The following is a 12,086-nucleotide window of genomic DNA, read 5'->3' as shown; positions in this document are numbered from 1 at the left end:
TATAATTCATCGGAAGCATATACGCAGCCCTCTGTGATTTATGCGCCTTTTCCCCACAAAACTGTATTATAGATGCGACATCAGAGTAATCGCGGTGCACGTGTGTTCCGAACCGTGATAGGAGAACCGAACGGTTCAATGTTTTACCGAGAATCGTTACACCCCTAGAGTGCACACATTTATACTGGGAGCGCATGTTGATACCGAAAGCTGGACGGACATAGCAAAAGTAACGATGGGGGGACAGCGTTTTGCGAAGGGTCAATTGTATCACTTGTTTCAGAAGCAAGAATTAACGTTAAGGTGCAGCTTATGGAATGACTCAAGAACACTGCAGCATTAAGAAGGTTTCGGGAAACACAGCCCTGTACATGTAAATTAATATCTCTGCATAAACAAATCTTATTTACTCACCTCCCTTAATGAGAGTGTCTCAAACAGAGGAGAAAGTGAGGGTGATGAAGGCTGTTCATGGTCAGGATGATGGCAATAAGGACAGTGGAGAAGGACATGAGGGTGATGATGCCTTCACAGAGCTAAACACATCACAGGGTGCTGATAAGAGTGTATCAGATGTGGATCCCACGGAGGATAACTGAAACACCTTGAAAACAAAAATGGAATAAAAATATAAAGTCCAAAAGCAAAGACTCCAATAAAACTGTTCATTGACAAGTTAATGTGATAATCATGTTCACATATTATTCACCATGCAAAATTCCTGTGATTGCTGTATAGTCTTTTTGAATCCAGTTCAGTTGCTCTGTTAAAGCAATCTTGGTGATGTTGACTTAGTTTTGCCAATCTTGATGTAATCTGCTTTTGAAAAATAATTTTAAACCTTTTAGTTACTCTAAACAAACATCTATACAAAACTTGCAAACAGCTCAAACTCTAGTTAACAGTGACTGAACGCCATCTAGTAGAGTTTAATGATAAACTGTTATGTTGGCCTGACAAAGTCTGGCAAAAACAAATTTAAACTGGTTAACAAGCTCAAGATTTGACAGTTGAATAGGCCCTACAATCAGACAGGACAAACAGAAAGACAGTCAGATATGAAAACAGACAGACAGATAAATAGAAAGAGTGTCTGACAGTGATAGAGTGATGGATAAAGTGTGATGGATAAGAAACTTCATAGAGCATGCAGCCAGAACTAAAGCAGTGGTCCTTAATCCTGGTCTTCGCGACCCCCGCTCTACATATTTTGGATCTCTCTCTTGTTTAAGGGTGCCTTTCACACCTGCCTCATTTAGTTTGGTTGAATCACACTAGATTTCGTTATTCCTTTTGGTGCGGTTCGTTTGGGCAGGTGTGAATGCAGCAATAGCACTCGGGTATGCACCAAAAGCGAACCAAACAAACAAACTTACAAGCATTTCTACACCTCTAAACATGACAAGGCACAAAACGAAATGTGATTGGTTGCTTTACCTGTGAGTCTAATGCCCTTTTGGGTGGGCCATGGCCAACGAAAGTGGCCAAAGTTTCCTTCAGTATGGAGGTCTGGCTACTTGAGACTTAATTTTAAGTACCTTGGCCCACCAAGGCCAATCTGAGTCTCCATAGGCGATATAGGGTTGCTGTTGCATACATTTATACACAATACTATTCACAATGCAAAAGAAACATAATTTTACTGTGCAACTTGTGAAGCTTACATTAAATTCTCCATTTTGTTATGAAATTTCTTACCTTTGTATTTGCTGATTAATTGCTCTTGAAGCCCGTGCTTGTCATTCTTGGTATAGAATTGTCACTGCTACACATTTATGCAATACCTGTAAGTAAATAATTTAATAAAATTTAGTTTATTATTATGATTATTATTATGTAACTAGAATTATTCACCCCAAAATCCAGACATTACTTACCCTTGTTGCTCCAAACCTGTTTTGTGCTTTTCTGTGGATGTACAGTAAATACAGAGATCCATTTAATAGGAGCACTTGTGACCAGTCTACTAGTCATATAGATTACAAAATGTCAATGAAAATTGATTGTTGTTTGTTTTGATAGTTTAATGTATTGTATGTAGGGCTGGAAATGGGGGGAGGGGATACAGGGGATATAAAATAAATTCAGTGATATAAATGTACTATGCAATGTTCGTACATAAATATAGTGGGATTTTCTGTTTCTTACAAGTGTATCCTCAATTGAAACACCCCCTTTAAATCTCAGCTATTTCCTTTACTTATTGCATAATAATACAAATATATCAGTATTGACATTTTTATTACTATTTTACAGAATTTTACCACACTTTGTTAGTTTTGATACAAAATCACTGCAATGATACCTTTAATAGTACTTCATTAATCCGTACACATGACCCGTTGTAAATCACTAACTGTGCTTTTTTGATTAATTTGTAAATTCTTAAGAATTATATTGGGGTATTTTATAACGGCTTAGAACTCCGCTCAGCCAATCATAATCAACCAGAACTGCCCGTTTTATAATTATTGACTAATACTTACATAACCTTACTATGAAAATTTCTGGAACAACACAGGTGGTATAACAACACAGGTGGCATAAAACAGACAACAACAAGTTAAATACTAAACACAATACTTTTATAAACAATGCTAGCTTTCATATTTTACAATTTTGTTTTTATAACGTTACATGTTTAGGTCAGACTCAGAACTCAACTCACCTTTCCTCGTGTGCTCTTTCGCGGGAGATCGTTGCTAACTGAGGTAACGTCATTGTCAGGTGTCTCCACTTCCCGGGAAGCAAATGCAGAATTTGTCATTTTTCACGTTAAAACTGTGACTTCATTTGTACTAGTGCTGGAGAATTTAAACGGCAATATACAAAGGTGTCTTAAAAAATAAAGCTGAGCCAGCATAGAGAGAATACGTCACGAGCTCCGTTTGTGTCTGTGTATTTTAGATCTTCCGAAAAAAAAAAAAATTCGATCTTCCGTGGTTTCCGCCTATGACACTTAAGTATCGCGAGACCTTGTCAAGCGCATACTGATCTCGCGCTCCTGTGATGTCATAAGCCGTATGGTCTGCGTAGCGCCATTTGTGTTGTTTAAGTTACGTTATGGTTACACAGAGATCTCTTTCATAATGGCAAGGTTTTCTTAATAAACCAGACTAACATATGCTGCAGGCACTACAAGTATATTATTTGCATGTAAATATTATTTGCATGTAAATTAATTAATGGAATCATAAACTTTTAATGAAAAAAACATACATGGAACAATATAAATGTTTTATTTAAGAATTAGGATACCACATGACAAAACTGATAAATATGACCAAAGGTAATGTATGGTTAATCCACCTGCAATATCTAATTGGAACGGCCTTTTAGATAACCTAAATTGAAAAATGGTCCACAAATACTTTTTGTCAAAATGACATTAGGACTGTGACAAAATCGGATTTGCTCTACATGATTATTGTTGCCAAAATAATTCATAAATATGACAGTATCATGACAGTTTAAAAAAAGAATACTGCTATTCTTTCCAAAACAGCCAGGAACCTCGGAGTCATATTTGATAAACAGCTGTCCTTCAATGATCACATTGCAAAGACAACGCAGTCATTCCGATATGCCTTATTCAACATTAGAAAGGTTAGACCCTATCTCACTGAGCATGCGGTACAACTCCTTGTCCAGGCCCTGGTAATCTCAAGGTTGGACTACTGCAATGCTCTCCTTACTGGTCTTCCTGCAAAGGCTACTGGTTGAAGCCCGTATCAGATTCAAGTCACTAATGCTTGCCTACAGGACTATCACTAGATCTGCACCGGCATACTTTCACACCCTCCTGCACTCCTACACCCCATCAAGAACCCTGCGTTCAGCAAACCAGCGGCGTCTTGTATGGAGTCAAAGTAGGGTCACATATATTTGCAAAAAAAAAAGATTTGCAAACAAAAAATAAGTTTTGCAAAATAAAAATGAAAATTGAGCAAAAAAAATATAACTGCAAACCAAAATAACGAATTGCGAAATAAAACTTAGGTATTGAGAGAAAAAAAATACATTTTGCAAACAAAAATAAAATTTTGCAAAAAAATGAACTACTGAGAGATAAAATACTTTTTCCCAAAGAAAACCTTTAGCAACAATGATTTTGCAACACATCTTTTCCTTTGCAGTACCTACTAATTCATTTGCACTGCCCCTGCGTTTCAACCACCAGTGCTTTTGCGACTCGGTTTTTCCTTTGCGCTTCACTTTATTCTGCATTTGGCTTTGTGGCACTGGTTTGACGTGGGGGCGGACTCAACGAATTGGGGCGTGTATAACGGGTCTGGGCATGCCTTCCTCGTTAACTCAACTCAACTTTATTTATATAGCACTTTTTACAATTTTCATTGTTACAAAGCAGCTGTACATAAGACATATTGACTCTAAGCAAACCAATTAAAGTTGTACCTGCAAAAACAAGAAAAAGGTGAAAACAAAGAAGACAGACATACCCACATACAAAACACTCCACACACACAATATGCACACGTACCAACACACATAGACATAGAGACACACACACACACACGGATGCGCACGCACACACAAACACACACGTACACAGACAAGTACGCGCACACACAAAGACACTCACGCACAGTAAGAGCACACATTTAAGATAAAGGAGAGAGAAGCACAGGTCAAATATAACAGACTATAAATTTCTATATGCAATATTAATTAAGTAAAACTTTAAAATTCTAAAGCAGCCCCCCCGGCCAGGCAGATGCAGTATGCAAACGGTGGCGAGGAACCCAAAACTCTAATCGAGAAAAAAAAAACTCAGGAGAACCCAGGCCCAACCAGGGGATTCCAGTTCCCCTCTGGCAAAAGCTGCTGCCTCTGCACAAGCTCCAGAGAACTTGCACAACAAGGCTAAATAAAATAAATAAACTTAATAATAAAATAAATTATAGTTTAAGATTATCATTAATAATCTAATAGCATTTGAAATTTTGTGGTGAAGACATGTCAAGAGACCGCGTCCTTCTTTATCCAGCTCTATCATCTCAGCTCTTGTCAGGTCCCCACTTCCCATTCTCCNGTGTTGCATAGATGTTGTTTTGCAGATATACGTGGTGCATGGTGATGGTGGAAAGAGAGCAGCACTCCTTAAAAGGCAGGGGAGGAGTCAGAAGATGCGAACGACGTCACATACTGAATAAATATACGTGTTTTTGAATAATTTGGGTTGTTGGCTTATGGTGGAGTGAGGAGGTCGTCTGACAACCCAAAGCTTTGTTACCCCTTTTTACATCTGATAATAAACTTCTAATCGATTTTGAAGAACGTCTCTGTGCAAATTTTTGAACATGCAGGACTGCCTCAAAAGTCCAACATAAGCTACATTTTAAAACATCAAAATAGACCTGTTGAACTGTTAAATGAAAAACATGATGTAGCCTACAAAAATATGCTGCCAGTTGTGCCGTCTGGCCGTCAAGTGTTTCATCGCATGCTTGATACCAATAGTGTAGGGAAACCGTGACGTTGTTTTCTACGTCATTATGCGCATGCGCAGAACGGATCGTGCAGGCATCCCGGATCGTGTACCGACAGATCCCGTATGTTTTAATCCGCTCTCGCGATACTGTGACATCATATACCGATCAGCCTAGCTGCGCGAGGACATGCTGTCTGCATTCCTTTACCGGACTGTTCACGTCACTCTCGGTGAGGACAGGCGGGGAAGGGGCTGCACGCGCTGCCTTTACATAGAGATGGAAGCGGGATCAAAACTACGATTACAAGATCCAAAACTGGACATCACGCCATGCGAATTACTGGTACTCAACGCAGGTTAGTCTGTTTTTGTGTAAAGAAAATAATTATTAGGAATTTATTTTAAACATCTGTCAATTATCTGTCAATTAATTCATATAAATCTTCTGCAACCCTTATTGATGACAAAGTTGGGCTCTGATTGGTCACACGATTCAGAAGGTGCAGTTCCTGTAACGATCGTTGGGGGCGACATGGGGTTCCTGGCCTCTGATTGGTAGAATCCCCAAAGTGTGTATCTTTCCGGAAGTGCGTTCCTCATATAGGGTGCTGCATTATACACAAATCAGCAGGGGGTCATACACACTTTGAGTACACAAATCACATAAAAGTGCATTTCAGGGACAAGTAAGATTTTAAGGCTGGACACCATTTTAGTGCATACTAAATGCCATTATATGGTCAAACAAATGAGGACATAAAAAAGTCCTAAATTGTCAAGGTGGTCCTCAGTTTACTGGTGTGTACTCTGGTGAATGTCCCCAAAAGTAACATAAGTACACACGCACACTGAATAAGAACATTGTATGGTAATCTGTTATTAAATGTGTTTATGACACTTAGCATTGATAGTGCTTGTGTAACTGTAGGAATGACAGAAAGGTGATCAAGTTTTTAATTATTTTTATTGAGAAATAAAATCTGTTTCACAGTGTTGGGGGCTGAGTCTATTTCTCCTCTTAAACAGTACTTCCCTGGCCTTAGAGCAGTGGTTCTCAAACTGGGGGCCCCGAGATGGATCCAGGGAGCCACAGATTTTGTGGCATTTTATGAAATATAGAAATTTATCATAGATTTTATGCAATCAAACATCAGAAAAATGACACCACCAACCAAAAGAATTGAGGTTCCAGAATTGTATAACTGAATGTTTTTGGTTTAATTAAAATTCTAAGTTTAAGATTATACGTCTTTATATGGGGGGCCGCAAAGAGATGCACTTAACACAAAGGGGGCCTTACAACGAAAAAGTTTGAGAACCACTGCCTTAGAGAACACTCTTTCATATGGTACAGAGGAGGCTGGGGTACACAGAAACTGCAATGCCTGGGGGTAGACATATTTCAGCTCTTTGTATGTTTGTCTCTGTAAGATACTGTATCTATCCACTTCTACGATCGCATCAGAAGTGGCATTTGAGCTTTGTTTGCTCTGGTCTGAAAGAAGTTATATATAATATACATATATTAATTGAACTCATTGTCACACACCAAGCATCTCACCTTCTGAATAAAGTTATATGAAATTAAGAAATTACATACAAGAATAAAATAAGTTAAAGCAAAAACTGATGTTTTTTTTTTAAAAAGAAAAGCATACATACATTGGAAGCTATAAACTCAAAACATTCCCAGATAGGGGAAGTCTTTCTTTTTTTGGCTGTTGCCATTGCTCTAAATACAAACCCTTGACCAAATACCAAATACCAACACCAACCCTATCCCCTCCCCCCTAATCCCACCCTAACCCCAAATACCAACACCATACCTAAAAAACACCAAAAGTGCAATGATTTTACAAAGACAAAAAAAAAAGAATAAGTAGTGACAAATTAATTTTGGTTATTTAAATGTAATGTATTGATTCACTTTCGAAGTACAACACTGTCCTCACAAACCCATCAACTAGACTGACCCAACGAGGACTCGTTAAGTGAGATCTGGGGTTCGAACCTTCTGACACGCAAAGCGAAACTATGGAAGGCCGTTTGATCAAAAATGTCTTTAGACGTAACGTGTACAGACGTTAGACGCGTGGACGCGTTATTGCGCCTAAAGACGTAATTTCGTCTACAGACGTTAGACGCGTGGACGCGTAATTGCGTGTAGACGCGTAAACCTTAGCAACTCCGTTGTCAAAATAAGAGTCACATCCAGCAATGCAGACGCTACTGATATTTTATCTTTGCTACTCTTTTCTGTTGGCTGTTAAACTTATTTTATTAAAAAATGGCAATGATATGTTTAATTTTATGATTAAATCAATAATCATTAAATGATTAATATGCAAATTTGTCCTATGGTGTGACAGCACCAGGAAATGTAGGAAAAAACCCAAGAACGAAGATAAATCTCTCTTATGCTATTTTATATGATAAAATCCCTGTTATGTTATTTTATATGATAAACATAAATATTAATAATATAAAATAATGTAAAACTAACCAATTTATTCGTCAACTACCAATATCCTGTGCTGTGATCCCAAAATAAAATGTTAAATATAACAGGGCTGCATTTCCCGATAATGTTGTCTCTTAGCTATGAAGACTCTGAAGTTACACCTTAACTCAAGTTATTCCTTTTCTAGGCGTATAGCCTACTTCCTAAACTATACCTATAAGAGGTTACTTTCTTACGTCCCACGTTACCAGGTGCTTTCCATGGTGGTGGTGCTGAATAAATATTGATCGTTCGACAATCAATTATTCACTCTATACAAGTACTGCTTTACTGCGTTATGTGAGGTAGCGGCATTCTTTATAAAATAAGCACTTTAGAAATAGTTGAAGTTGCATTTATTAGGACTCATAGGATAAAAATAAACCAAATTGCAAACTAAATCCAACCATCGATATTATTTAATTTTGAAATGAGTGTGAGAACCCGCAATCTCATGCCCAAATGTATCAACCCCGCTACACTAACTGGCAGTATGGTCATATCAAAGGATCTCAAACTTTGGGTCGGAGGGTCATGCAAAGCCACTTGCTGTTGCGATGCATTAAAAAAGTGTATTCCAGTAACTTACAATTACTTGTATAGTTCACACGTTTATTGTGCTTGGACACTGGATGCTCAAGCGGCGCATTTACAGCGCGAAGCATGTAGCTTATGGCCGCGTTTATTAAAGCATTAAAATATAATCAACATTATTAATCACACTTACAATATCAAGGGAATGAGATTAACAAGTATGCCATTATTGTGCAGCCCTACAATGAGGTATTTTGATATTGAAATTAAACATATTCATTCATAACAAGAAAAAGTAAAGTGAGTGAATGTGTGTTGTTTCCCTAATTTCTATTTAAAAGGTGTGCCATGAGATAGCCGATTATACCTGTGTTTGGGAACCCCTTATTTATATTATCATATATGTTGCTATAGTGTTATTATTTACTCAACAAAAGCGCAGAACCCGGAACATAATCAACAGCTATAGCAGGAAAAAAGAGCTGAATTTAGGGGCTTTGTATTTGCCAAAGTTAGACCAACACGATCCAAAAGCTATTTGCTGCCGTGGCAGGTTAACTTTTCTATCATTATAATTGCAGCATAAAGTGTAGCCAGCTTTTCAAGGTTTAAATGCACTAAAATGCTCCTCGGTTGGCGCCGTCTTTGATTTAGCCAAAAAAATGCAGTTTGACTAAACTTTATTTCGCAATCTTTCTCTTTAAATATACTCAAAATTGTTTGGGTTGCCAGCTGATGCACCTTATTTAGATAATATCATTAAAAAGCTAACAACCATAAGTGTAAAGACAATTATATTCTTTGCATGAAAACATGTCAACATAATGTTCTTTTTAAGTTTAGAATTTTATTTGTAAAGACTGCGATGTAAAGAAGCTTTTTTCCACTGTGGCCACTAGCGGGATGTACTCTTAACAGTGTTAAGGTATAGCTAAGAGTGCTCCAGACCAACCTTCCGAACATACTGTATAACTTACAGAAGGTATACTTAACTAAGAACGTTTCGGGAAACACATATTAACGGTAAGGTACAACTTAAGGTATAACTTAAGAACGACGTAGCGTTAAGAAGGTTTCGGGAAACGCGGCCCAGATCATTCACACTGTAAAACTAATTTATTCATTGTCTTTCTTAATTTTGTGCATATTATGTTTTAATGTACTTGAATGCTGTATGTTTCAGGATAAGTTAAGAAGGTTAACCACAGGTACAGTGGGTCGAGGACCAGGCAGACACGCACAGAGAACATCAGACTCAGAATATAAGATACGCAGAAAATAAAACACAAGTAAAATCCAAGACTCACAGTCAGCTACTAGGCAATGTATAATTGGAATAGAAACATTGCTTGATTTAACGTAAATTTGAATGTCAGTTAATGACATTTATTAATGTATTAATGTTAGTAAACTATGCAAGTTATTTTACGGACTTATCTTTAAATGGGTTGATGTCAAATGCAGTTTACATTTATAAATTGTCATTATATGTTAATTTTGTAAATTTGAGTTGGCCAATAATTGTTTACCTTTGAATGTTTTACATTGTTACTGCTTCACTTCTTGAAAAGGTCTCCTACAAGTCATACTTTTACAAAGATTTTTTTTGGCACTTAAATCACTATCCTTAAGAACATTTCTATAACTTTTTATAAATATGGGCCCTCACCTGTGTTTATGTTTGGGGAAATACCAGTAGATTTCGCTCCATGCAAGTGAGATTAGCTAGTGGGAACAGTGTCATTTCGCCATTGCGGTGACTAAAAAAATCCAATTCATTACTTGCAATAAGTTTCGATATCTTGTGTAGGCCTATTTTGGTAATTGAATTAATCTTACATTTCATTCATATAATGAAAAATCAAGTTTTAGGGCTACCCTTTACCAGAAAGAATGAATGTGCATTTTCCCCATATAATGTTTTATTAACAAAGTTCGGGAGAAGCCGGAGCACATAATCAAACTCGGCCGGTTCACCATTGGCAACCACGTCATCTATCCAAACGAGTTTCGTTAACAAAGTTCAGGTGAAGCCGGAGCTCATAATCTCATAATCTCATAATAATTATTATTTTCTGTTCTTTTTTCCAGAGCGCATCATAAATAAATAACATTTTCTGCGCTACAGGTTTTGCTTCTTGTTCTGGTGTTAAAGTCTAAAGAGTTTTCTATTGATTTGTTCAACACAACGTGCTTTTATGCTACTAGTTTTTATTTATATAATAGGCTACAGATCAAAACCAAACAGACATGGAGATAGAAATGACATAGAAAACGACATCAATGGATTTATATGTGGTGTAGCCTACATTGGTTAGAGGTCCCATAGTAAAACAAAAACAGTTTTTGTAATTTGTCATGTTAATAACGTTCCAAGTCCGTTATCTTGTTTACACTAAATCCAGAAATGCATGCGTTGCTGCCCGTTGCAGGAAAAGCAAACGCGAGCGCGATAAAACCATAATAATTCAAATTCTGTGTCCTCATAAACTACATTACATAAACAAATATTGGAATAGTTTCATGAGCTTAAATCTTCGAAGATAATATTAAAAAATCTGCCATTCCCTATATAGTAATTATGTTCAAGATTGCAGAAGCCCGTGCGCATCAGTGTGCCTTTTCTTAAGTTACACTTATTTTCTTCCTGTGTTTTTCCCTGTAAAACGGCATTGAAACACTTGGAACATTGCAAAAAAAAGAACTACATAGAATTTAATTGAACAAGTTAAAAGCTCCAGTAGCAGCAGTTTTTCCTTTACATATTTTAATATGGGTCCACAATACTGTAACCCATTGAAATTAGTTGAGAAATGTAAACGTTATTCACGAGTTCGCCAATGCAAATAATAATGATGGCAGGGATAATGCTGATAGCAGGGGTAGGTAAGATATGCGTATGGCGTGCTGTCCAGGGAGCGGGCTCCGAGCTCGCCGGTTCCTTCCGAACCCGGAACACTTTCCCCCTGATGTGGGCGAGTGCGCCGAGCTCAGAAACGGGGAGATGAGACGGGGAGGTGGAGGGGTGTTGAATTACTTGTAGAGATGGCGCAGGTGAGATTTCTGGTCTTATTTATAAGGAGTCTCGCTTGAGCTGATTGCTGATAGCGAACCAGCCGAGATGATTATGTGCTCCAGCTTCTCCCGAACTTTGTTAATGAAACATAATTTATGCTTCATACAAAAAATAAAAAACGCAGCTTCCTCGTTTACTGATTTTCTTACATTTTTCGTGTTTTTAACATGATTTTAATCTTCAGGTACTGTCCGTAGTGATTCGGATATGCATAATACTGAAATATGTGTTATGTGTAATGTTAAAATGCAAATGTGAACCCTCTCGGGATCCCTTAGTGTTCGGGACTCTCGGCAGCAGCCCATGTTGCCCATTGGGTTGACGGCATAATACATATAATTTTACAAATGCACACATTCTTGAAAAACGCGTCGGTAGTTGTTAAGAAAATTTCGCAAAGCCATGCTTTCGATGGTCTGTCTGTACCGCTTGTATTTTGAAATTCCCTATTCTCCCCTGTCGTAAAATCACGTATATGCTGACGTATTCGGAACTAGGACCGTATGCAATGCCACGCATGAGGG

At 37.6% G+C, this 12,086-nt stretch overlaps 1 long non-coding RNA gene across 1 annotated transcript; it reads right to left on the bottom strand.

Moving 5' to 3' along the window:
- Positions 1-500: 500 nt before the first annotated feature.
- Positions 501-1,910, bottom strand: LOC130550748 (uncharacterized). The gene is made up of 3 exons (XR_008962489.1): positions 1,878-1,910; positions 1,699-1,784; positions 501-604 (listed from the first exon to the last, which is right to left on the bottom strand). It is a non-coding gene; the product is annotated as an uncharacterized LOC130550748 (long non-coding RNA).
- Positions 1,911-12,086: the final 10,176 nt, after the last annotated feature.

Source organism: Triplophysa rosa, unplaced genomic scaffold (genome assembly GCF_024868665.1).
Source record: "Triplophysa rosa unplaced genomic scaffold, Trosa_1v2 scaffold41_ERROPOS799495, whole genome shotgun sequence".
In the NCBI taxonomy this organism is placed as follows: Eukaryota; Metazoa; Chordata; class Actinopteri; order Cypriniformes; family Nemacheilidae; genus Triplophysa; species Triplophysa rosa.
Note: the sequence above shows the minus strand (reverse complement) of the source record. Positions and strands in the feature narration are given on the sequence as shown.